Source organism: Callospermophilus lateralis, chromosome 10 (genome assembly GCF_048772815.1).
Source record: "Callospermophilus lateralis isolate mCalLat2 chromosome 10, mCalLat2.hap1, whole genome shotgun sequence".
NCBI classification, from domain to species: Eukaryota; Metazoa; Chordata; class Mammalia; order Rodentia; family Sciuridae; genus Callospermophilus; species Callospermophilus lateralis.
Genome location: NC_135314.1, coordinates 130129771 through 130157541, shown reverse-complemented (window position 1 = coordinate 130157541; position 27771 = coordinate 130129771). Strand labels below are relative to the sequence as shown.

At 39.3% G+C, this 27771-nt stretch overlaps 1 protein-coding gene across 1 annotated transcript in view; it reads left to right on the top strand.

The window, feature by feature from the left end:
* The first annotated feature begins 7757 nt into the window (after window positions 1-7757).
* Window positions 7758-27771, top strand: part of Rad54l2 (RAD54 like 2) — a 129808-nt gene continuing 109794 nt past the window's right edge. Inside the window, exon 1 of the mRNA XM_076867374.2 lies at window positions 7758-7932. The gene's annotated coding sequence lies outside the window, so the exon portion shown is untranslated. The remainder of the gene's footprint in view (window positions 7933-27771) is intronic.

The following is a 27771-nucleotide window of genomic DNA, read 5'->3' as shown; positions in this document are numbered from 1 at the left end:
TTACACAGCAGGGCTGGGGTTGTAGCTCAGTAGTAGAATGCTTGCCTCTCATGCGTGAGGCCCTGGGTTTGATCCTCAGCACCACATAAAGATAAATATAGTATGTCCATCTATAACTAGAAAAAAGAATTAAAAAAAAGATCACACAGAATATGAGAATTTCTGACTTCCTTGCTCCTTGAGGAAAAATTGCATTGATTGAAAGAAATTAAGGAAACTCCTAAAAACCCTAGGTTCTCTATATGACCTGTGTAACTCTACATCTTGTACAATCAGAAGAATGAGAAGTTATTCTACTTCATGTGTAACTAATTAGAACAGATTTTAAAAATTAAAAAAAAAATACTTTGAACTCTTAAAACAAAAACAAAAACCCCAGGTTCTCTCCAGACCTTAGAGCCCCATAAGTGGGGACCATTCCTGTTTCCCTTATCAAAAAAAAAAAAAAGCAGTAATGTGTACCTGGTAACCACCATGCCCAGCCAAATCAATCTCTTTTATTTATTTATGACATTTCCTTACAAGCATATAATGTACTTTGATTTTATCCACCCTCCCTACTACCTTCTCTTGCCATCCCTTCCCTCATCTTCCTAGTTCCCTTCCCCTTCTAGTTTCATGTAGTCTTTCATGTTTGTTTGTTTCTAGATTCCATATGTGAGAGAAAACATGATACTTGTGTTTCTGAAGTTGGTTTATATTTTTTTCTTTGTTGCTTGTGCTTTTGTAGTGACAGCTAAGAAATCATTGCTAAATCCAATGCAATGAAGCTTTTTGCTTTTTTTTCCCCTAAGAGTTTTATAGTTTTAAATCTAACATTTAGTTCTTTAAGTTAATTTCACAAGTTCAAAGCCAGCCTCTGCAACTTAGGGAGGCCTTAAGCAACTTAACAAGACTCTGTTTCAAAATGAAAAGGGCTAGGGATGTAGTTCAGTGGTTTTGCCTCTGGATTCAATCCCTGGTACTAAAATTTTAAAAAAGTGATCTTTTATATGGTGTAAAGTAATTTGAATTGTGTTTCTTTCTTTTTTTTTAACACAATGCCTTTATTTTTTTTTTCTATTCAAGTTCAGTTTATTTTATTTTTTTATTGGTTGTTCAAAATATTACAAAGCTCTTGACATCTCGTATTACATATATTAGATTCAAGTGGATTTTGAACTCCCATTTTTACCCCAAATACAGATTGCAGAATCACATTGGTTACACCTCCACATTTTATCGGTTACACCTCCACATTTTTATTTTTTTTTTATGTGATGCTGAGGATCGAACCTGGGTCCCGCCCTTGCTAGACGAGCACTCTATTGCTGAGCCACAACCCCAGCCTGAATTGTGTTTATTTTTATTGCTATAGTTGTACATATTCTAAATATCAATCCCAATGATATATGATTTGCATTCTTTTTTTTTAAACAGCACTGGGTCTGTAACCCACTTCTTCCATATGGCAAGTGTTCTACCACTGAGCTACATCCCAAGCCATTTTTATTTTTTCAGACAGGGTCTTGCTAAGTTGCTGAGGCTGGTCCTTTTTCCTCAGCCTCCCTGGTAGCTGGAATTACAGGTGTGTATCACCATTCAAACCAAATGCATTCTTTTACTTTCAATATCCTGTTTTTCCTGTACCACTGGTTGAAAAGATTGTCCTTTCCCCATTGAGTAATTTTAGCACTCAAAAATCACTTGGCCAGCATGCCTAAATTGCTGAGGCTGGTGATCCTCCTGTCTCAGCCTCCTGAGTAGCTGGGATTATAGGTCTGTACCACCACACCCAGCAGTATTGACCACCTTAACAGTATTAAGTCTTCCAGTCTATGAGCACAAGACATCTTTGTATTTATTCATGTCTTATTTCAGCAATATTTTATAGTTGTCAATATACAAGTCTGTTGTCTCCTTAATAAAGTTTATTTTAAACTTTTGTTCTTTTTGATGCAGGTACAAATGGAATTTTGTTTGGGGGATGTATTAGGGACTGAACTCAGGGGCACTCAACCTCTGAGTCACATCTCTAGCCCTATATTGCATTTTATTTAGAGACAGAGTCTCACTGAGTTGCTTAGTGCCTCGGTTGCTGAGGCTAGCTTTGAACTTGTGATCCTCCTGCCTCAGCTTCCTGAGCCACTGGGATTACAGGCATGCACCACCATGCCCAGCAGAATTGTTTCCTTAATTTCTTTCTTTCAGTACTGAGGATTATACTCAGAGGTGCTTTAACATTGAGCTATATTCCAAGCCCTTTTTATTTATTTTTATTTTATTTAGTTGTCAATGGACTTTAATTCAATTTATTTATTAATGTATGGTGCTGAGAAATGAACCCAGTGCCTCACACATGCAAGACAAGCTCTCTACCACTGAGCCACAACCCCAGACCCTAAGCCCTTTTTATTTTTTATTTTGAGACAAAGTCTCACTAAATTTCTTAGAGCCTAAATTACTGAGGTTGTCCTTGAATTCCTGCCTCAGCCTCCCAAGTTTCTGGGATTCCAGGCATTTTCCATTGCACTCAGTTTAATTTCTTTTTTGAACTTTTTTTCGGAGAGGTACTGGGGATTGAACACAGGGTGCTTAAGCACTGAGCCACATCCCAACCCTTTTTAAAAAATTATTTCCTTTTTTAAAAAAAATGTATATGTTTTCTTTAGAGACAGGGTCTCTGAGTTGATTAGGGTCTTGGTAAATTGCTAAGGCTGGCTTTGAATTTGTGATCCTCCTGCCTCAGTTGGAATTACAGGCATGTGCCACTGCATCCAGCATTGAAGTTCTTTCTTTTTTTTTTTGGAACTGGGGATTGAACTCAGGGGTGGGTACTCAACCTGAGCCACATCCCCAGCCCTATTTTGTATTTTATTTAGAGACAGGATCTCACTGAGTTAGTTATTTAGAGCCTCACCATTGCTGAGGTTGACTCTGAACTCATGATCCTCCTATCTCAGCTTCCCAAGCTGTTGGGATTACAGGCATGAGCTACCATGCCCAGCTGAACTGTTCATTTTTTAAAAAAAATTTTTTTAGTTGTAGATGGACACAATACTTTTATTTTATTATTTATTTTCACGTGGTGCTGAGGATCAAACCCAGTGCCTCATACTCGCAAGGCAAGCGCTCTGCCACTGAGCTACAATCCCAGCCCTGAACTGTTCATTTATTAAAAAGTATTTTTTTAGTTGTGGATGGACACAATACTTTTATTTTATGTCGTGTTGAGGATCAAATCCAGTGCCTCACTCATTCCAGGTGAACGCTCTACCATTGAGCCATAACACCGCCCTAATTTTTTTCTTTTTTTGGCAAAATGTTGCTATTTATTAAAGGTAGGTAAAGGGTACAAAGGTGTTTATTATATTATTTCCTCTCCTTTTTCTACATTTAAAATATTGAATAATTTAAACATTTTACATGGAAAAGGTCCATCAATATGTATGGTATGCCCATTTTAAAAGTCCTATACTATAGAATAAGGCATAAGGTTAAAAAAGGAGATCTCTGTTTATAAGCAAAAAAAGTTAAAAATACAATTATATTATTTATAAACATAATATTTATATTAGAAATAGGATTATATTATTTAGTTGATTTATATTCATTTTCAAAATAAATTGAAGTATAACTGTATAATGAAATGCCATTTAAGACAGTTGAAAGTGTAATTATTGACTTGGAAAGATTGACAACATTTCAAGTGGAAAAAAATGAGTATAAAATTATAGGTTTTCAACTAAGGGAAACCTAAATGTACAAATAAATCAAAGATAGATTAATATACCTGCCATATTTTCATCTCTTGGACCCATGAAAAGAAGTTAACCAAAAGGAACCTAATAACAATTGAAAAGAATAATAGATTTAATTCTAGAATTTGGAACAAGAAAGATATTACTTTAATACCTATGTAAGGGGAATGAAGGGAAGGGAGAGGGAAGGGAATAGGAAAGACAGTAGAATGAATAGGACATAACTTTCCTATGTTCATAGATGAATATAACCAGTGTAACTCCATGTCATGTACAACTTACAAGAATGGGAAGTTATACTCCATGTATGTATAATATGTCAAAATACATTCTACTGTCATGTACAACTAAAAAGAACAAAAAAATCTATATAAAACAGTGACATTCAAAGCCCCAAACAAGTATTTTAAAGAATTGATGCTAACAATCTCCACCTTTTCAGACAAGAGTACTTCATTATATATTCAGATCTGAGCTAGCACAGTAATCTAAGTTGTTTATCACACATAAAATCAAATATACAAAAGAGCCAGGTAAAATATAATAAGCTATCTATTAAATAAGTGTCAGGTATTGTAAATCAATGCAACCCAAAGCTCATAAAGTGATGCTATATTTATAAAAGGAAAGAATGGCAACAGGAACTTACTGAAGGACTTTCTTTTTTTTTTTTTTTAAAAAAAGAGAATTTTTTAGTTTTCAGTGGACACAACATCTTTGTTTGTATGTGGTGCTGAGGATCGAACCTGGGCCGTGCGCATGCCAGGCAAGTGCGCTACCACTTGAGCCACATCCCTAGCCCATCTGTTTTTTTCATATTCTAATGACACATTGCATGCAAGAATAAATGTATCTTTTACTTGCTTCTTCATATCTGGATGACATGCACCATGATCCAAAACGAATTCTCAGATCAACCTTACTGGGAATTGTATCCGGTGAATTCTACAATTGAATCCCAGCCCTCATTTTTAATGTAAAGAAACCCTACTGATTTTTGTGTGTGATTTTGAATCCTGCAAGTGCTGAATTTATTAGTTCTAAGAGCTTTTGAAACATCTTTAGAGCTTTATACATAAAAGATCATGTCATCTGAAAACAGATAATCTAACTGCCTTTTTAATTTGGATTTCTTATTGCCTAATTGCTCTGATTAGGCCTTGCACTACCATGTTCAAAAGCAGTGGTGAAAAGGCCTCCTTGTCTTATTTCTGGTCTTAAGGAGAAAAAGGTTTTAGTATTTTGCCATTGAGTATGATGTTGATTTTATATGAACATCTTTTGTATATTAAAGAATTCCCTTATTTCCTAGTTTGTTGAATATCTTATTATGAAAACCAACACTTTTCTGCTAAAGTGACCTTGGAGTGGCTACTGAGAGCTGGTGGGAGCCACTTGGCACATCCCAGTTTTCTCAGCCAAACCTGGAAATCCAGCACAAACTACTTATTATTTTTCCTATAGCCATACCTTTTCTCATGTTGTCCTCTGTTCAAGTCCTCTTCATACTTAAAGGACCTTCTTCAGCAAGTCTTCTTCCATTGTACTGTGTACCCCAAACTTGTGCCAAGGAGGCCCCCCATTTTCCCATGGTACATGATTTGTACTAACCTTGGAGAAATGACCTCACTCAGGGTATTACAATCCAAGTAGGGTCTGTCAGTCATGCTGAAAGTTCCAAGGGATCCCCTACCCTTCCCTTTCATTTATAACATTTCACAGACCTCTCAATGATTGGGCCAAGATAAATTTATATTTATTAAGGATACTTATTGAATACAAACAGAGATATGAAAAATTGTGGTATATATGTGTATTAAGAATTGTAATGCAAAAAAAGAGTACATGTATAATGGCATAATTTGGCATGAACATACTTTATATACAGAGTTATGAAAAACTGTGCTGTATATGGGTAATAATGAGTGTAATACATTCCACTATTGTCATGTATTTAAAAAATAATTAAAAAAGGATACTTATCGAGCTCTTCTGTAACTGTTCTAGGTGTTGAGGAACCTGAAAGATGGATAACTTCCTCTTTTCCTGAACTTCACAATCTCATTAGGGGAGAGAGAGATAATAAACAGATAAAGAAAATATCAGATAGCATCAAGTGCTCTGCAGATAAAATAGGGTGATGTGATAGGTAGTTTCTCTTTCATTCTTTACTTCTTTCTGTCACAGTGTCTACTATGTTTTCTAGGTTGGAACTCAGGATTCTCCTTCTACAGCCTTGACTATAGGTACACACCACTGTATCCAGCATTGAGCAACTACTTTAAATTGGATAAAGATCATAGGGGACTTCTCAGAGGAAACAGAATGGAATTATTTTCTGTAGGATTTTTTTCAATTGTTTCTATGCTGCATGACTTGTCAAATGTACATGATAATTTATTATCAGTTACAATATCCTGTGCTGATTCCTTAGGACAATTGATCCATAGCTTCTTCACACCCTCCCCAGGTCCAGCCCTGACAGTGATTCCCCCCAAAACCACACAATCTAGTTGCAGAGCAAGAGACTGCTTTCCTACCCTATAAGGATAGGCATCTAAGTGGGCTTACTGCATCTTTTACTACCCCTGACCTCTGGTGTCTCTGCCTTGGATTCTTCCCAGATCCTTCACAGTGCTAACATTCTTGGCTCAAGTTCACCTCCTTGGGATATTCTTATCCAATGCATTCCTTCTCCCTATGGTGTCTGTGTTATACCATTCTGTTTCAGTTTCTTTTCAGCATTTATTAAAATTTGAAATTTTAATAAATCCAGGTGTGTACGTGTGTGGTAGTGATAAAATTTCATTCAGGTGCAAGTAACTGATATCAGAGCCTTTCTGGAAAGTCGTTTGAGACAAGGGAGAAGGGTATCAAGGTAAAATTTCCCAATCTCAGAATTTAATTAAGTTAATCTCACTTAACTGAGAACGGAAAATTGGAGAACATGTGAAAGCTGTGATGCTTTAGGAGCACTTTCTGTAGATTTAAATTCCCATATTTTGGGAAAACACTTGTATTTTTTATAACCTAATTTTTCTCGGAAATTAACCATGTCTGGTATCCAAAGGTATGAAGGCCCAGAAGAGAAGAGAGGGGGGGGATGAGAAGGACATTTTTATATTCTTAATTTCGCGAGGGATAAAAACCTCAAAGAAAAAATCCACTTAAGCATTTTTTTTCCTTTTTCGTCATTTCACCAGTATTCACTTCTTGGGAGAGGAGAAAGAGAATCTGGGGCTAGAGTGGAGAGGTATGATAACAATATACTTTTATCGGTAACTCAAGCCCAAGGGCGCTGAAATTTCTAATTTTAGGGAGGAAATCTTGCATCATCTTTAATCTCCATTTGTGTGTCCATGATTAAGAAAGACCCTTCTTGCCTCTCCTTCTCTTCCAGGTAATTCTGAAGGCAGCTTCAGCCAACAGGAAACGGAACGGCAGGTTCGGGTAAAGGGGAAAAAAGTGACAGTTGCGTGGTGCTCATCAACTTTGGAGGTTGATAGCAACCTCTGTTGGAGGGGAGAGTTGTTGAGAAGCAATCATCGTTGGCAGCATTAGCACTGACTATATCCCAGTGTGGAGCCCCATATCTCTGCTCCTGGCACTTGCATCATCCCATTATTCTTCATAAACCTCTGAGTCTATCCCCAACTGAGGAATGAGGAGGAACCGAGGCTCAATTGAGGCATTAAGCAAGCGATCAGTGCACTTTGTTGGTGGCTGGCGGGTGCAAACCTATTCCGTAGCACCCACTCATGCAACCAGGCCGGAATCTGCCTGGGATTTCTGTACCACATACACTCCTGAAACGGTCCTTAGCAGTAGATAAACGGCTTTATTCAGGAAAGAATCTCTATATACCCTTCTCAGAGGAAGAACGGTCTCTGGTCTGCTCACAGCGGAACTTTTCTGTCGGTGGCTCATGTTCCCGTCCGGGTGGGCGGGCGCGCGGGCCGGGAGGGGGACGCTTTGTGGCGCGGACCGCGAGCGGAGGCTGCGAGCGCCGCCGCCGGAGAAGACCGACGCTCGGCCAGAGCCAGCCCGCGGCGCCCGGGCCTGGCCGGCTGCTTCCCGCCTCTGCTACTGCCCCCGTCCCGGCTGCTGTAAACACCGTCCAGGCGGGTGCGGCGGAACGTGAGGTCCTTAGGCCTTGCCCGGTCCGGCGCGGCCCGGATCCGTGGCACGGAAGGTGAGAGCCGGTGCTGGCCCCCGGCTCCCCGCCGGGCCGCTGGAACCCGCAACAATGGGGACGGAGTGGAGACGCGGCCCGGGCCCCTGGCGTGCAGAGGCCTGGGGCACCGAAACGGTCCTAGTGGCCTTGGCCTTTAGGGCATTGGGTTTGACCTGGGAAACTTCCAATGGCTGGAGGCTCGATGGGGGTCTTGGTCTCGGCTTGGGGCCTTGTTGAGTTGATGTTTGGGGATTTTGTAGTCTGGCAATGGGATGATAGAGCTACCGAGACTCAACTGTACGGGTTGTGTGCTCTTGGCGCTCGATACTGGCGCCTCGGAGGCTGACCATTGCGAGGTGGATAGGGGGTGGGTTGTGTTTGGAATTTGAGGGGCATCAGTGTGCATGGTCCCTGAAGCTAATAGGAATGCCTCTCCTCCCGAAGTCTGGAAATTTGGCAGACTGGGGTCGGAGTGGGGTAGAAGAGGCATGGGGAGTTTAGCTCCTCGGGGTTTACTGATGACTAGTTCTTGGAAAGGCACGAGCTCAGCTGGGCACAGAAAGGAGAGTTGAGCAAAGAGCTGGTCCTCCATGACCCAAATGCACCGGGATAAAGAGTGGTTTCTCAAGCAGAGAACTCGACACAGGAGTAGTAACACCCATGTGAGTACTGTTGGCTGCTTGGGATTAAGGTGAAGCCGGTGGGAGTTGTGATTTGGACAGTGCCGAGGAGGGTTGGTAGGCTGCTGAGGTTGGAAAAATAAGCTTCATGGTGGGTCATGGTCGTGGCAGTCTGGGAGATGAACAAGGGAATTTGCAGAGTGGGCTTCCTGATAGAGGATGACCTCTTCCTGCGGGGGAGTGGGTGACTCAGATCTGTAAGAACTCCCGTCGCTTGCCAGCCAATGTGACTGACTACATTGGTTTCTGGACTTTGAGGTGGATGAAACCAAAAGGGTATTTGGAGGCTTGATGAGTTTGTTCTTGAGTAGAAGACCGTGTGGACTTTTTTTTTCCCTTACTGCATCAGAAAGCTGGCTATCATTAACAATATTTTAAGGAATTTCTTTGTGGTATTTTTTTAAAAAAAATTTTATTGTCAATGAATCTTTATTTTATTTATTTATATGCAGTGCTGAGAATCAAATCCAGTGCCCTCTACATGCTAGGCAACTGCTCTACCACTGTATTATGTCCCTGGCCCTTCTTTATGGTATTTGATAGAATGCTGTCCTCTGTTTTTTTTTTTTTTCTTTGTTTTGAATTGTGATTCATACTTTCTTTTTCTTTTTCTTTTTCTTTGTACTGGGGATTGAACCCGGGGTGCTTTACCACCAAACTACATTTCCAGTCCTCTTTATTTTTTTATTTTGAGACAGGGTCTTGCTAAATTGTCTAGGCTGACTTGCAATCCTCCTGCCTCAGTTTCCTGGGTACAAGGATTATAAGCATGAGCCACCATGCTGGCCTATACTTTCCTTTTAGCACTGTGGGTATTGTTTTTAACTCTGGAGAAACTTAGACATTATAATATATATGTAAATTCTAGGGGTTGTTAGTCCAATTCTTATAAATCTAAATTAATTTTTTAAATTAATTTAAAATTTAAATTAATTTCACTGATTTTATGTGCCATTGTTTAATACCTAGAGAGGAATGTGAAAATCCCAAATGTTTATGTTATTAAAAGCTCTTTCCATCTCTAAATCCATGAAATTTCATTTTCTCTTATTTCTGTGAAGTGATTACATTGGCTCTATTAAATCTTAGTGACTTGGGGCTGGGGATGTGGCTCAAGTAGTAGCGTACTCACCTGACATGCGTGAGGCACTGGGTTCGATTCTCAGCACCACATAAAAGTAAAATGAAGATATTGTGTCCACCTAAAGCTAAAATATAAATATTAAAAAAAAATCTTAGTGACTGTCATTTCAGTACCCCTGCTGACTCTCACAGGACATTATCTTCACTAGAAGTGTTATCTGTCTTCAGTGACTTTGATCTGTATACTGGTTGCCTGTGACATTGAAAGACAGGTTGCAAACTCCGACTCTGAGGCCTGCAATTGTGCACCAGAGCTCTGTATGTATTATTCAAGCAAAAGTTGGTGTGTTGTCTGTAGATAAGATATTAAAGAGAACCTTTCATGAGGAAAAACAGTATCAGACTCATTGTGCTTTCTGAATTTAGAGTTTGGGATGTACTGCCTAATTGGGAGGCTAATATAAATTTTAAGTTGAGATGTGAGGTAATTCTATTTGTACTTGTACTGACAGTTCTATTCTAGGGATTGATTTTTCCTTAAGCTTTAAAAAATTATTTCCCTCCAAAAGTTTTTTTTTTCTCTTTTGAAAAATTTCTATTTTTAAGTTTTTTTATTCTTTTATAAACCTATGTCTCATGCATTATGTTAGGAGCTGTGTTAGACATCTTCACAGCGGTGGTGATTTTTTTTTGTGTTGTGCATGTGGAGACAGAGTCTTGCTGTGTTGCCTAGGCTATCTCCAACTTGTGGCCCAAGTGATCCTCCCATCTGAACCTCCCAAGTAGCAGAAACTACAGACATATGCCACTATGCCTGGCTTAGTGATGATATTTTTGACCTTTTGATAGTGTCAGAGGTGGTCGTACATCTTTGAAGAAAGAAGTGATTCAGGTATATCAAATTTTAATCAGTAAAGCTGTTGAACGGTTGTTTGTTTGTTTTATGGTGGTGGGGATTGAACCCAGAGCCTTGTTCATGTTAAGTCAAGTGCTCTGCCACTGTGCTACATCCCTAGGCCATGAAGCTTTTTTTTTCTTTTTAAATTTTTTTATTAGTGTACTTATAATTATACCTAATAGTGGAATTTATTATGCCATATTCATATATGTACATGGCATAATTTACTTAATCTCCTTTGATGAAAAGGAGTACCTTTTCATTTCCTCTTAAAAGTTTTTATAGTGTATTAATTTTCAGTAGTGACAATCGTTCATGTTTGCAGGCAGAAAACATAGTTATAACTGTGTGTTAACATTGGTATGGGATTATTATTTTTTTAATTATTTTTTAGTTGTTGTTGGACACAATACCTTTATTTTATTTATTTTTCTGTGGTGCTGAGGATCGAACCCAGGGCCTCACACATACTAGGCAAGCACTCTACCACAACCGCAGCTTTGGTATGGGATTATTTCGTATCATTTTATTTAATATACCTGTTAAATTTAAGTTCTTGTAGAAAAACCATAGGAAAATTATTTTGTTTTGGTATGTTGCTAAATGAGCAGTGATTTACAGATACGGTGTATATGTTCAGGTTGCTTAAGAAGTCATCATACTTTCCTTTCCACTGTAGTCTTGGAGCATGAAAGCTCACTTCCTATGTCTGCTTCAATGTATGTAGACTAGGAGTGTTTCTGATGCTTGGAATACTGTCCCCTGTAATAGCAGGAATAAGACTGAGATAAGACTCTTTGAAGTTGCTTGCCTCTTAATTTTTACTGCATAAACTTGAATGATTTTTTTCTTTAGTTGATTTTTTTTTTAGTACTGGGGATTGAGCCAGGTGTCACTTTGCCATTGAGCCAAATGCTGAGCCCTTTTCATTTTTTATTTTGTGACAGTGTCTCATTAAGTGGCTTAGGGCCATGCTAAATTGCTGAAGGCTGGCTTTGAACTTGTAGTCTTCCTGCCTCAGCTTCCTGAGTCTCTGGGATTATAGGCATGTGCCACCATGCCTGACTCCTTTAGTTGTTAACCTTCATTCTAATCTAGTAAAATGACAGTTCTGCCCTTTACTCTCTTCTTCTCTTTTTACATATATATCTTTTTGTTTTTGGTACTGGGGACTGAACTTGGGTTCTGGACCACTGAACCACATCCATCCCCAGCCCTATTTTGTGTTTTATTTAGAGACAGGGTCTCACTAAATTGCTCAGTGCCTCACTTTTGCTGAGGCTGGCTTTGAACTCCCAGTCCTCTTGCTTCAGGGCCGTCTCCCCCAGCTGCTGTGATTGATTATAGGTGTGTGTCACAGCGCCCAGCTCTGCATATATATCTTGACCAAAAATAAATGAAGAAATTTAAAATCAAGACACTTAAATCATAGTAAATTATTTGAGCTAGCCCTCATTTTTCATCTGGAATATTCACTTGTTTAAAAAAACCTGGGGGCTGGGGTTGTGTCTTAGCTGGGTAGAGAGCTCGTCTAGCACATGTGAGGCTCTGGGTTTGATCCTCAGCATCATATAAAAATAAATAAATAAAATAAAGGTATTGTGTCCAACTACAGCTAAAAATTAAATATTTAAAAAAAACCTGGATCATATGTTGCTTTGAAGGCAAGATGATTACTTAAATGGTTTTGGCTACTTAGTTAAATGGATCAACTTCAGAAAATCTTGGAAAGAAGATAGAGATTTTGCTTTCTTTAGAAAAATTCTGAAAGTTGCCCAGTGTAGTAGTCTTTGGAGACTTCCCACCTTTGTTTCTTGCTGACTTTTTGACCCTGAGTAAACTCTAAACCTCTCGGAACTTTGTTTTTATATTTTTCTTCATCTGTAAAAATGAGGCTATAGAATTGCAAGTTGTAGTGAGGACTGGAGATGAGGGCCTTTTGCTTCCTGGGTGGTCAGTGCTGGCTGTTAGTGGAAGTTAGTATGTATTATTATGTAGTATTAGTGGTAGGAATGTGACTAGGTGCTCTGTAGGGGTGAGGAGCCCAATTTTCTTGTTTGATGAGGAAGGTAGCTGTGCAGTGTGCATCTGCTGGCACTAAGGGAGGGAAATTATTTAGGTAGTCTTTATCTAGTACTGGTAAGCAGGAGTCCACACTATAAAGTCCAAGGTCATTCTTGGCACTGGTACTTTTTTTTTCCTGGCAGTTTCTGTGGTAAGCCAGGAGGTACTATTTGACATGTCCTTGATTGAGAACAGTGGGCATTCCCATTGACAGAGCACTGGAGTGTGGCAGGCAGCATTGTGTTCTCTGTGGTCCCTGATCAGGATGTTTCTCTAGCTTTTTTTCCTGCTGGCATCAGGGACCTGACTTTGGTCTTTTTGTCTAGAAGGCTCCAGAAGCAGGAGAGATTTGTCATCTTTTTCTAATTGGGGCTACTTTGCTAGAACCTAGGATTCTGTTCAGACATGTTTTTGATGAACAGAAGGTTCACAGGCTTGGTTATAGAATTGTTCTGTTTTATTTTTTCTTTCTGTGAGTGTGTGTGTGTGTGTGTGTGTGTTGGGGGGGAGGGGAGTCTACTAATATTGAAGAGGAAAATTAAATAGAACCCAGAAGTGATTTGAATTAATTGGGCCTGTTGGGTACATTTGCTCACACCTGTAATCCCAGCTACTTGGGTGGCTGAGGCAGGAAGATTGCAAGTTCAAGGTCAGCCTCTGCAACTTAGTGGTACTCTTTTTTTTTTTTTTTTTTTTTTTAAAGAGAGAGTGAGAGAGGAGAGAGAGAGAGAGAGAGAGAGAATTTTTTTTTTTTTTAAAGAGAGAGAGAGGGAGAGAGAGAGAGAGAGAGAATTTTCATATTTTATTTTTTAGTTACCGGCAGACACAACATCTTTGTTTGTATGTGGTGCTGAGGATCGAACCCGGGCCGCACGCATGCCAGGCGAGTGAGCTACCGCTTGAGCCACATCCCCAGCCCCGAGAGAGAGAATTTTTAATATTTATTTTTTAGTTATCGGCAGATACAACATCTTTGTTTGTATGTGGTGCTGAGGATCGAACCTGGGCCGCATGCATGCCAGGAGAGCGCGCTACCGCTTGAGCCACATCCCCAGCCCTTAGTGATACTCTTCAAAATAAAAAATAATAAGGGATGGGGGTGTAACCCAGTGGTAGAGCAATCTTCTGTACCGCACCAAACCAAACCAAACCAAACCAAACCCACTGGCCTCTAAATCCCTTATGGTCTTGTCCTAGTTAAGTTCCCCCTTTATTCAGGGTGGCCTTTAATTTCAAATAAGAGTAAACAAGGAGCTAGGGATGTAGCTCAGTGGTAGAGTGCTTGCCTAGCATATGTAAAGTCCTGGGTTTAATCCCAGCACATGCCCACCCCCACCCCACCCCCCAAAAAGTAAATAATATTCCTTTGACCTTGAAATTGTATCTACACTCTGGTATGGCTCTGCTTGAACATCTTACAAGACCCTTGATGGTCTGGTCCCTCCTGTATCTTTTAGTTTCTTCTCTGCCACAGTTTTTCTGGCATATGAGGCTCAGTTCTAATAACAATTTTATAACTCCCTGAAAGTCTCAGCATGCTCAGGATATTCCTTCTAATAATTTTTCTTCTCATTCAAGACATTATGGCTCAAATCAAGAGTTCAGGGCTGGGAATGTGGTTCAAGCGGTAGCGCGCTCGCCTGGCATGCGTGCGGCCCAGGTTCGATCCTCAGCACCACATACAAAGATGTTGTGTCCACCGATAACTAAAAAATAAATATTAAACTTCTCTCTCTCTCTCTCCCTCTCTCTTAAAAAAAAAAAAAAAAAGAGTTCAGACATTACCTTCTCTCTTCCTTCCTTGTTCTTGCTCTCTCTCTCCCTCTCTCTTAAAAAAATTTTTTTATTGTGGTGCTGGGACTGTACCAAGTGCTTCAGGCATGCTAGGCAAGTACTCTACTACTATGCTTCATCCCCAAGATCACAGCTTCTCCTAATGAAAACCTTTGATTCCTCCTGGGTCCAGCAGAATCTCTCTCATGACATTGCAGTTTGTGTTAGCTTCTTTTATAATTATACTATACTGTTAAGTTTTGGTATTTTTGTGTGCTGTGCGTGCCTAGATTGTAATCTACTTGAGGGCAGGATCTTGTTTGTGTGTATATGTGAGTGAGTGAGTGAGTGTGTGTGTGTGTGTGTGTGTGTGTGTTACTGGGGATCTAACCCTGATCCTCATATGTACTAGGAAAATGCTCTACCACTGAACCATATCACCAGCCCTTGTTTATCTTGATATCCTAGCACCTAACCATTTCTGGCATACTGTTGCTACTTGGCAAATGTTGAGTCAAAAAACGAATGACCTCTGCTTATAAAATGACATGAAATCATTCCATGTGGAGCTGGTGTTACAATGAGTGTTCTGACTTTTTGGCTGGATCTTATCCATGCTGAAGCAGTACCTCCAGCTTTGTATTTCCAGGTTGCTAAAGGCAACACTTGGCTGTGAAAATGTGTTGCTTATTTCATATGGTCATGGTTTTCAGGCTGGGGGCTATTACTTGTTCTCTTTGGGTCTTGCAAAAGTTTTATTTGGGAGAGAATGTGGTAAATTTTTTATTGATATTATCTAGATTTTTCATTGCTCATTTACTGTTCTAAGTACTTTGTCCTCATGTATCAAGAAGTAATGAGTCAGTTTTGGCCACCAGGTCTCCCCATAACTACTGCCAGCATACTACCTGCCTGGGAATGAAAAATTAATTTAGCATGAAGGTACTGTGACTTTTGCTGACTGGGTTTTGAATACAGCCGACTCGTTGTGTCAACGTATGCAGGAAATATGTTTATTTGACTGAACTATTCGTGAATTTGAATTCAATAACTATGAAAATATTCACCAGTTTTCTACTTAGTCTAATGCTATACTAATCCTGAAACTGATGTATTAATTCTTTGTCAGGAGACTGTGTTTTAAGTTATTTATCAAGAAGGCACAGCATTATGCTGATTATGGTGTGTTTTTTTTTTTTTTTTTTTGAGACAGGTTCTCACTCAGTTGGTTTAGTTTGTCCTCCAACTCATGATCTTCCTGCCTCAACCTCCTGAGTAGTTGGATTATGGGCATGTGCCACTGCATCTGGTTTACCCACCAGGTTCTTAGTGGGAAAATAAGAGGATATCATCTAAATTCTCTCATTTAATTTTCATAGTTTATCAGACCATATAGAAATCCTCCTGAAGCTGGGTGTTAGGTAGTTCACTGAAGTCTACATAATGCAGTTATTCTTTTGTGTAAGTGAGAAACATAACAAATTATAGAAAAGGAAAACATTAAGAATAACTGTAGTTAGGTTAAGGTAAAAATTGATATGAGATAAAAGGGAAAACTGAGGAAAGCGTAGGCACTTTAATTTGGCAATAGCTGTTAAAAATTGAAGATATTTTGAGAGCAGTGTTGAGATATCAAGAAGTAGTTATAGGGGGCTGGACTGTGGCTCAGTGGTACCGCACTTGCCTAGCATGTGTGAGGCACTGGGTTCGATTTTCAGCAGCGCATAAAAATAAATGAATAAAATAAAGGTTTATCAACATCTACAAACAATTAAAAAAAGTAGTTATATAGTCTGGAGGCAATAAGAATATGGAAAATTTCAGCCAGCACAGGCACATTGTAGGTACTAGCAGTGGCTTATGGTTTTACAGCAGCATTGACGAGTTAACATTAGTTACATTAAAGAGAAATGAAAAGTGTTTGTCTTACCATGGAACGTTAACTTTGCATATGTTTGTTATACTTCATAAAATACTTCTATGTATGCATACTTTACTTCATCCTTCCAACATCCCTGTTGGATGACCCCACTGAACAAGCAAACCTGAAGTGGTGTATAGTGGCTTGCTTTAAAATACACAAAGCCAACAAGAAAAAAAAGCCAGTTTTTTTTTTTTTTTTTTTTTAGGACGAAAAGTTTATTTGGGGTCTCATGTTTTCAGAGGTCTCAGTCTATAGACAGCTGGCTCGGTTGCTTGAGGTTTCAGGGTACCTTGAGGTACCTTGAGGTATCAGGGCGGAAGAGTGTGGCGGAGGGAGGTGACTCATGATGATCAGGAAGCACAGAGAGATGCCACTTGCCAGATGCAAAATATATATCCCAAAGGCAAATCCCTAGTACCCACCTCCTCCAGCTACACTCTGCGTGCTTTCAGTTACCACTCAGTTAATCCCTATCAGGGGACTAATTGGGTTAAGGGTGTCATATCCCAATCATTTCACCTCTAAATTTTCTTGCATTGTCTCACCATAAGCTTTTGGGGGACATCTCATGTCTAAACCATAACATTATGCCCCAACCCCCAAAAGCTCATGCTTATCTCACAATGCAAAATACATTTAGTTCATTTCTAAGAGTCCCCGTATAGTCTCAACAGTTCAAGCATTGCCCAAAAGTTCAAGTCTAAAGTTTCCTTTGAGGGCTGGGGATGTGGCTCAAGTGATAGCGTGCTCGCCTGGCATGCGTGCAGCCTGGGTTTGATCCTCAGCACCACATACAAACAAAGATGTTGTGTCTGATGAAAAACTAAAAAACAAATATTTTAAAAAAAATAAAAATAAAGTTTCCTTTGAGACTCAAGGCAAACTCAAATTGTGAGCTCCTATAAAAACCAAAAGCAGTTTACAAGTATCTAACATAAAAAGATCCAGAATAAACATTTCCATTCAGAAAAATGGTGGCATATAAAGAAGGGATGGGACCAAAGCAAGACTGAAATCCAGCTGGGCAAACAAGTTTTGTAGTTCTGTGTCTGGCATCTGGAACATATCGCATTGTGATGTTCTCTCCAAAGGACTTGTATAGCTTTGCCTCTGTATCCTTACTGGTTATAGTCCACACAGCCTCTCTGTTGGCTTGCCTCTGCTCAATTTCTGCAGCTTTCCTCAGCTGTTGTCCCATATTACTGGAATTTCTTAATCTTGGAGGGTCTTCACTGCAGCTTTGGTTTCCTCCTCACATCCCCATCCATGGCCCTCTAAGGGGCTGCCCACAGGGTCTCCAACCCTGAGGCACTTTGCTTGGCCTCCTAGGCATTCCTTTGAAATCTTGGTGGCAGCCTCCATGACTCCCTAACTCCAGCATTCTACAGTGCTGCAGAATCAGCACCACTATTGATGCCAAGGTCTGCTGCCATCTCAGGCAGCAGACAAGCTTCCAGGGACCCTGGCTGTAGCAGCTTCTGAGTGCCTGGGTGGCTGAGCACATTGAAAAAACTTCCTAGGCCTCTTTGTGCAAGAAGGGGGCCCCTTGAGTCTGAGTGTGGTCTTGCCAATTCCTGAGATGTCTTCAAGCCATTTTCCTTATGTCTCTGGGCAAAGTCTTTAGCATTCTTTTTAGTGGTTTTAATGTCTTTATGAAGTGCAACTTCCTTCACCCCTGTCTTACTCCCACCTTTCAAGTTCATATCAAATAAACTTGGGTAAAAGCCACCAGCAGTATCCATACCACCTTCTGAATGCTATGCTGTCTAGAAATTTCTTCTGCCGGATCACCTTTCTTTCTTTCTTTTTTTTTTTTAAATATTTATTTTTTTAGGTGTAGATGGACACAACACAATACTTTATTTTTATGTGGTGCTGAGGATCGAACCCGGGTCCTGCGCGTGCTAGGCGAGTGCTCTGCCGCTGAGCCACAATCCCAGCCCCCCGGATCACCTTTCAATTCAGCCTCACAGAAAGTCTCAGGACAACTTCTTAGCCAGAACGGAACATGAATGGCCTCTAGTCCAAGTTCTAGTAGAGTCCTCCTCCCCTGAAACTTCATGAGCCCTGTCTTTACTGTGCACAGACCTATCAGTATTCTGGTCTTCTGAACTCCCACCAGAATGGCCCATTAAGCTTCATTTATAACAACCTAAAGCATTTCCAGCTTTCACTGCTGGAACATATCAAAATTCCTCCTACAAATTCCAAATAACTCCAAAAGCTTCTGAACCACATGGTAAGGTTAGTCACAGTAAAGACCCCACTTCTCGGCACCAATTTCTGTTTTAGTCAGCTTTTTTTTTTTGTTGCTGTGACTAAAATACCTGACAAGAACAATTTTAGAGGGGGGGGAATTTTATTTTGGGGCTCATGGTTTCAGAGGTCTCAGTCCACAGACACCTGGCTCCATTCCTTGGGGCTTGAGATAAGGTAGAAAATATGGTGGAGGGAAGGGACTCACATGATGATCTGGAAGCAGAGAGAAAAGCTGGGTCTTTTAAAAATATATTTTAAAAAATTTTTAATTTGTTTTGATTAGTTATACATGACAGTAGAATGCATTTATGCCCTTTGATACATAAATGGGGTATAATTTCTCATTTTTCTGATTGTACATGCTGTAGAATCACATAGGTTATGCTGGGTCTTGATGCTAATTTTCTCTTTCTTTTCTTTTTTTTTTTTTTTTCTTGTAATAGGGATTGAACCAGAAGTGATCTACCACTGAGCTATATCTTCAACTTTTTAAATTTTTTTTATTTTGAGATAGGGTCTCACTGAGTTTCTCAGGTTGGTCTTGAACTTGTGATCTCCTGCCTTAGCCACTTGTGTTTCTGGGATTACAGCATGTACCCAGCTTAATGCTAGTTTTCTGATTCTAAGTTCAAGGTCCTTTTTATGTCCTCAAATGATATTGGCAGGGCTCCTTATTCCAGTCTTTGCAAACAGAAGATACACAGAAAGGAGGTGCCAGACAGGGAAGTCTGCTCTGTTAAGAGTGTCCCAGCAACTTTAGAAGAACTGGAGCCCCGTGCTTCTCATATTTAGGGGTCAAGAGAATATCCTAGAACCAAATGGAGATGGATTTACAATTAAGCCCATGACACAAGTAAAAGTCTTCTGATGTGATGTTGTACAGAAATTGGAAGAAAAATGGAAATGTGGGAAAGAATCTTTTGGATGTAATTCTTGCTGGAAATTATACTCTGCTTTCAACTATATCTTCTAGTCCCACTGTCTTACATACTCCATCTTTTTCCCCATGTTTTCATCTACCTCCCACCCTAATCTTGATGTTAGTTGTCCATGGTCCACAGCTTCAGTAATGCCTTTCCCAGGTCTTAGAAGTCCTTGCTTCCCTGACACTGTGCTGTCTCTGCTATGCCAGTTGCCATTCCTAAATTCTCTTTACTGGTGGCTTTCATTGTCTCAGGAAAATGTGCTGTACCATTTGCAGGCATTTCTCGCAACCTCACTTGAGTTGAGCTCTCTTTGCCTCTTAGTGTTCTCTTGTGCTGCCTCCTAAGCATTCTATTTCATAGTGTAACTGCTTTCACATTTCCTAAAGCTTGTCTTTTTCTTAGGCTCAAGACCAATGACTTCACACTAGGACTTGTGCTCTCTAATATTTTCCCCTTCCTTTCTATTACCAGACTTCCATCATTCAGTCTTATACTTTGGAAGTACTTGACTTTTTTTCCCTTGCTTCACAAGTAATATACGAGCATGGTAGAATTCCAGTCCCTCCCCTGCCCCTTTTTTTCTGCAGTACTAAGGATGAAACCAAGGCCTTGTGTTTGCCAGGCAAGTGCATTATCCCTGAGCTACATCTCTAGTTCAGAATTACCTAAAATGAGGTAGCAGTTCAGGCCTATAATTCCAGTGACTCAGGAGGCTGGGGCAAGATCCCAAGTTTGAGCCAGCCTCTGCAATTTAATGAGACCATGTCTCACAATAAAAAAAAAAAAAAAAATTTAAAAAGGGCAGGAGATGTATCTCAGTCATAAAGTGCTAAAGTGCCCTGGGTTCATTCCCTAATACCACAACAAACTAAAATAAATAAATAAATATGTAAATAAACACGAAACCCTTCATCTTAGTGTTAACCACCGTTAAGAATTTGATCTATATTTATCCAGATTGTTTTTCCACTGTGCATGCTAACAGATGTGTGTGTAAAAAGAAAAGTAATTCCTTTTTGTGGAAATGGGATCATAATATATCTACTTTCTGTAACTTGCTCTTATTCACTTAATGCTTTTATCTTGGGCTTTTTTTTCATGTTTAGAATGTACATATCTATGCTATCTTTTAATAGTTATATAATATTACATTGTATATTGGAATCAACTTTTCTAGTCCACTAGTGCAGACATTTGTTTCTATTTCTTTGCAGTTACAAGCATCTTTGTACAATTGTCTTTGTATAAATATTTATATACTTTGTATACTTGTGGGATAGATTCCCCTAAAAGTGGGATTTTTGTGTTAAAGGTTATACATGTTTCAAAGGTTACATCAATTTATATTTCTTGCATGCTTCGAGGGTGTGATGGTACATGCTTGTAATTCCAGCAATTTAGCAAATTAGTGAGACCCTCAGCACTTTAGCAAGACCCTGTCTCAAAATAAAACATGAAAAGGACTAGGGATGTAGTGCAATAGAAAAGTGCCCTTGGATTCAATTCCCAATACCAAAGCTGGGGGTGGGGGTGGGGATGGAGAGGGTGAGGGGGAAGAAATAAAGGAAAAAAAAAGTTTCTTCTACCACTGAACAGCATCAATATTTTTAAAAGTCTTTGCAAGTTTGAAGCCTAGAGAGCTAGTTTTTACATTTCCTTATAGAGGAAAATGGACATCTTTTCATGTGTTTGTTTCATATGTATACCCTCTTCATGTCCTTTGCTAAGTTTTGCTGGACTAACATATTTGTGTTGATTCATGAGAGTTCTTGCCTATTAGGGGAGAGTTTAACTCTTCCAATATTATTATTATTATTATTATTATTATTATTATTATTATTATAGCAGCTATCATATTGTATAATTATTCCCAGGCACAAGTCTTTTCTTGTGTCAACTCTTTTTTTTTTTTTTGAAAGAGAGAGAGAGAGAGAGAGAGAGAGAGAGAGAGAGAGAATTTTTAATATTTGTTTTTTAGTTTTCGGAGGACACAACATCTTTGTTTGTATGTGGTGCTGAGGATCGAACCTGGGCCACACATATGCCAGGCGAGGGCGCTACTGCTTGAGCCACATCCCCAGCCCCTTGTGTCAACTCTTAACAGCTTGTTCAACAACTCTAAGAAGTATACTGTTTACTTTCCTCCACACTGTATTAACATACTTTAAAACTGGAGTCCCAGATATAGAAAGAACATACTGCTAATGCTAAATCCAGCTCACTTCAGCTGAACGCCAATGGGGGGGCTTCTTGCCTTGGCTTTTGTAATGTTTATAGACATCTCCATCTTTTTTTTTTTTTTTTAATAGTTGTAGATGAACAGAATGCCTTTATTTGTTTTTTATTTTTATGTGGTGCTGAGGATTGAACCCAATGCCTCACACATGTTAGGCAAGCGCTCTGCCACTGAACTACAGCCCCTGCCCCGACATCTCCATCTTGTAATCCTTTGAGAAAGGGCATTAAAGCAATACACTATTGAGCTAACAAATATATTCAGATGTGGACACCTATGTGTTGCAAACATGTTTTTAAAATTTTAATATTTTTTATTTTAACTGACACATCATAATCATTTATGGGGTACAGTGTGATATTTCAATACATGTATAGAGTGTATAATAATCAGATCAGGAGGACTGGCATTTCCATCACCCAGGTTATTTGAAGGGTACTTTTATTGTCAGCCTATTTGCCAGTGAGGAAACTAGAACCTGAAGAATAAAAGCCTTGCCCCAGACCACACAGTTGACCAGTGACAAGCTGGGATTAAAGTCCTATCATTGAATGTCAGATTCCGCCCCTTTCATTGTTATATTACACAATCCCTCATACAGTTCAGTTTCAGAATTTTACTCTTTTTTTTCATCCTCCCAGAAGAGGTGAACTTCTTTTCTTTCTTTATTTTTTGTTCTTCAAGCAAACACCTAACTGGCTTCTACCTACTGCTGTTTTTTTCCAGTATCTTTCTATGTTCCCTCCTACTCTCTCTCCCTTTCTACTTTCTTTCTTTCTTTCTTTTTTTAATACCGGGGATTGAACCCAGAGGCCTCTACCACTGATCCTGAGCCAATTCCTTTTGATTTTGAGATAAGATCTCAAAAAATTGCTAATGTTAGCCTGGAACTTGCAATCCTTCTGCCTCAGCCCCCAAGTTGCTGGGATTACAGACATGCCCGTCACCATGCCTGACTTCTATTTTGTTTTACCTATGTAAAAGGAAGAACACAGTAACTTTGGTTGGCCCTGTGCCTCTCATACTCCCTTTGCTTGCTGTTTCTTATCCTCACCTCTTTTTTTCTCAAATATAAGTTTTAGTGCCATTTCCTCACCACCTGCTCAATCTGTGCCTCTTAGTTCTTTGTTGTCTGGCTCTTGGTCCCTTCACTTCTCCTGAACAATATCTTTGAGGTGAGTTCCTGGTTGTCTGGACCAAATATATATATTTTTCTTTATTTTCAGTGCTGGGGATTGAAGCCAGGGACTCACACATGGTAAGTACATGCTCTCCTAAAGCTATATCGCTAGCTTAACCTGAACGATTCTTTTCTTGTATTTGTTCTACCTCGTTCTGACTAATTCCCTCCTCCTCACCATACATGCTAGAAGAGAAACTCCACATGAGTGAACTTTTTTTTTTTTTTAATTGTAGATGGACCCAATACCTTTATTTTATTTGTTTATTTTTTAATGTAGTGCCAGGGATCAAACCCATTGCCTTATGCATGCTAGGGAAGGTCTCTACCACTGAGCCACAACCCTGGCCCCCGTCAGTGGACCTTTTATTATGGGAAATTTCAAACATACAACCACAGAGAGTATAGTATAATGTTTGTTTCTTTTTTATTAAAATATATTTATTTTTTAGTGGCAGTTGGACATACCTTTTTTTATTTTTTAATATTTATTTTTTAGTTTTCGGTGGACACAACATCTTTATTTTATTTTTATGTGGTGCTGAGGATTGAACCCAGTGCCCCGCGCATGCCAGGCAAGCACCCTACTACTTAAGTCACATCCCCAGTCCAATATTTTATTTATTTTTATGTGGTGTTGAGGATACAACCCAGGTCCTTGAATGTGCTAGACAAGAGCTCTACCACTGAGCCACAACCTTAGCCCATGTTTGTTTCTTTTTGCAGAACTGGGGATTGAACTTAGGGCCAGATGCATGCTAGGCAAGCTCTCTACCACTGAGCTACATCCCCCAGCACCAAGAGTATAAATAATATATTGAACCCTCCTGTCACGTTTCTCATGAGTAAAACACTCAGGGTCACTCCAGGTGAACTGGGCTGCACAAAATAATCACACAAGGGACAGAGATACCTTTTTCTTTGGATCCTGTGATGAGTCCTGTGACGGCTCCTCTGACTAGAGAGAGAGAAAGAGCCTGTGCATGTGCTAAACCCTTTTATTGAAGAGAAGCCATTCAGATGAGGCCCTTGTCTCATTTCAGGGGGTTGAATCTAGCTTTGTGATATCGGCTGTCATCAGATTGACTGACATCTAGGAAGGCCACACCCAAAGGTAGAGCAAGAGAAGGGGACACACAAAGGGAGTTTCCATGGAACATTCTAGCCCAAACAGGGCAAAGGGGTAGGATTATAAAAGAATAGTTGAGTGTAGCTCAACTCTAGGGGTATGTCTACTCAGAAGACTGACCTTGCTATCCCAGAGGGGGCGGGGGAGGGGGGGGCGGGGAGTCAAAACCATGCCAGACTACAGTGATCTTTCAGATCCCTGTGGTGCTTTAGGACTGGAAGTCGAGGTAACTCAATGTGGCTCCCCATACCCTCTTGCACCCATCATCTAATTATCAACATAATTTCAACAATTGTCATCACTTCCTTAATTTTCTTACAATGTATTCCCCACTCTTTTGTTGTCATATTTTAAAGCTAAAATCCCAGATATTGCCACTGTTTGTTTCTAAATAATATAATAACATTTTAAACATCATTATCATGTCATTTTATCTGTAAATTAATGGTATTCTCTTAATAGAGAAGACTTGATTTTAAGCCTGGTTGGGCTCCCTCCTGTTCAAATTGTGCAATTTATGACCTTTTTTCTTATCATGAAATGTGGTGAGGATAATAGTTAAAATTCTACCTCAGAGGGTTGTTGTGAAGTTATTATATTTATTCCCACATTACATATCCAGCTAGCACAGAGCTCAAATATATATATATATATATATATATATTTATTTATTTTATTTTATTTTATTTTATTTTATTTTTTTATTTTTTTGGTACTAGGGTTGAACTCAGGGGCATTTAACCACTGAGTCACATTCCCAACCTTAGTTTTTTAAAATTAATTAATTAATTAATTAATTTTTACAGTACAATGCATTTTGACATGTAGTACACAAATGAAGCATAACTTCTCCTTCCTCTGGTTGTACATTTTCAGGGCCATTCCACTAGTGTCCTATTTTGTAGTTTCTATTTAGAGACAGAATCTTATTGAATTGCTTAGGGCCTTGCTAAATTTTGAGGCTGGTTTTGAACTCACCATCCTCCTGCCTCAGCCTCTTGATCTGGGATTACGGACAGGCATGCACCATCACGCCCAACTTTGTCTTTACTTGTTCTTCAATTATATATTTATTTAGCAAATATTTATTGAGTACCTATGTGTTAGCTGAAAAGGATATGCTAACTTTGGCTTCTAGAATCCTATACTCTTTTTTTGATTCTTTGCTTACCTCTCAGATGTGTTCCCTCCTCTAAACCCCTGTGCTTGGGATTGAACCAAGGGCTTTTGCATACTAGGCGAACACTCTACCATTGGGCTACCTCCCCAGCCTCTCAGATATGCCTTTAATGTTTTTGGTACCAGGGATTGAATTCAGGGATCCTTAACTATTGAGCCACATCCCTAGGCACCTGCTTTTCTTTATTTTGAGACAGGGTCTTGCTAAGTTGTTGAGTCTGGCTTTGAACTTCCAATCCTTCTGCCTCAGCCTCCCAAGTTGCTGATGTTACAGGTATGTGCTATTATGCCAGTCTAGATATACTTTTAAAGAATACATCTGCCATAGGTGTGGACATAACCCAGGTTTGTGTTTTCCTCTTATATACCCTCTTTAAGTCTGGCCCTTGGAGATTTAGCTCTTCCACCCCCTCATCTTATCCCAATGACTCAGTTCTGTAACTCTAAGTCTGGTTTCTTCACCATGCTACAAACCCATTCTCATCCTGATTTTTGGGCAAATGTTAAGTACTATGAATTGAGTCTATAGACCAGAGATGCAACTTAACCTCAGATAATAAATTTATGACTTGTGCAAATCAATCACCTTTCTTGATCTTGGTGTTCTCAGTCAGAAAGATGGAAGGACTGGACTAGAGACAGAAGCCCTATCCACCTTTAAAAACTTGTCAGCTATGAGAAGGTGGTTTCAGAAATGTTCTCTACTTATCATATCAGGGGTCACATCCATCATCCTGCCTGCAAATACAGTTGCTAACTTCTCTAACCTGTTCTCTCCTGGAAAATACAGGCTTCAAAACCTTGTGGCCCTTCCCTCTTTTTTGTCCTCAACCTTAGGGTTAGTTACTTTATAGTTCTTAAGTTAATCCTAATTCCTAGCTCTTCCCAGAATACTTTTGCCTTTTTTCAGCTGTGCATCTGCCTTCATGTGGTTTCCTTGCCTGTATTCACTTTGTTTTTCCTGACTCTGTGTTCTAGCTCACATATGCCTTCTCCCTTCTGACAGTCATGACTGGCAAAGAAACAGTGCATCAGTGGCATTCCACAATGTGCTTGGAACGTCAGATATTTGTGTGCCTAAATTTTAATTTTTAAATTAAAACAATTTTTTTTTTTTTTTTTTTTTAGTACTGGGGATTGAACCCAGGACCTTGCACATGCCAGCAGATATTCTATTACTGAGCTACATCCCCAGCCCTTTTTATTTTGAGACAAGTGAGACAAGGTCTCACTATGGTGCCCAGGCTGGGCTTGAATATGCAGTTCTCCTTGCTTAGCCTTCTCCGTCACTGGGAATACATTTGTACACCATGCTGGGCTTGTGTGCTTGAATTTTTTTCATCTTCAAGATTGTAACTCCTCATACAGGCACCACATTTTCTTACATTGTATATAATTATTGCAGTAGATTTGCAGTAAATACTGACTTAATGTGTGAACTAAAGCAGACTTTAAGTAAAGAACATTTATGCAAATGTTTAGAAACACAATGTCCTAAGCATATGATACTTTTGTAGTGAGGAATGAAGGCCTACTTTATGAAATGGTACCATGGTACTAACTTGGGTGTTCATTCCTTGATCTCATAATTCAAGAATACCTTTTTTCCTGGCTTGTCTTGGAATTGGGACATTTTCTGACTCTTTTGAAAATATGATTTAGCCTCTTTAAAGCGTAGCTGGTTTGTTGTCATGGGACAGTGAAAGGTAATTTTCAACATTTATTGCAAGCTAATTTATTATGTACTAGACACTGTGCTAAGTGCTTTCTTTTACTTTATATTAAAAATAATCAGATGAGATTATTTTCATTTTCGTTTTATAAATAAAAGAACCAAAGTTTAGAGAAATTAATAACTTTTTTAGTGTCCTATACATAGAAAATGGCAATGCTGGTATTTTTGATCCAGGTCATCTCATCTTAGAGCTACTCTTTTTTTTCAATATTTATTTTTTAGATTTAGGTGGAAACAATATCTTTATTTTATTTTTATGTGGTGTTGAGGATCGAACCCAGCACCCCTCGCATGCCAGGCGAGCGCGCCACTGCTAGAGCCACATCCCCAGCCCTCAGAGCTACTCTTACCTCAGTGTACTATCTTCCTGTCCAAAATACATCTACTTTTAATTAGCCTATTTGTATAGCACTTATCCCTCTTTAAATAGCTTGTATGGCATTCTTTTTTCCAAAAAAAAACTAGCTGTTCCTCTATTCTTTCTAATTTTGGTGGAGGGTAAGCCACCATTTTTTTAGTCACTGAGATTTTAAGCCATGGAGTCATATTTAATTCCTCTTTTTCCTACCACTGTTGACTTTTCCTGGGTAATACATTGTACTTACTCTATTCTTTCTGTTTTCCTTGCCTTACTCTTAACCCATACCCTCCAGGTCTAGCAGTTACATAATTGATTTTATCTCTACATTCCTTCTGAAAGGTTTGTCTTTTACTCATCCCTCTCCAATTAAAAATCCTTCCCAGGGGCTGGGGATGTGACTCAAACCTGGCATGCGCAGGGTGTTGGGTTC